Genomic DNA, 281 nt, shown 5'->3' with positions numbered 1-281 from the left:
GCGGGCCAGATGTGGGCCGGATCTGGGCCGAAACTGTCTGCTGTCTGGGTAGTGAGCTCCTTCATTACAAAATGGCAAAGAATAATACAATTTTACTGTTTCATATAAATTACACATTTGCAACAACACATATTTACTGACAAATACCTCACTGCTGCTGGGTGTAGCTTGTTCTTCATGTAGCTCTAGTGTCTTCTGGAGGTTTTCTGTCCTGTAACATTTTTTGGTTGATTTTTTTTATTAGTCTGGGATAGGGTGCAAGGTAGTGTGAACTGTAGGGA

Source organism: Sinocyclocheilus anshuiensis, unplaced genomic scaffold (assembly GCF_001515605.1).
Source record: "Sinocyclocheilus anshuiensis isolate Anshui unplaced genomic scaffold, SAMN03320099.WGS_v1.1 scaffold1669, whole genome shotgun sequence".
In the NCBI taxonomy this organism is placed as follows: domain Eukaryota; kingdom Metazoa; phylum Chordata; class Actinopteri; order Cypriniformes; family Cyprinidae; genus Sinocyclocheilus; species Sinocyclocheilus anshuiensis.
This window is presented reverse-complemented; position numbering follows the sequence as displayed.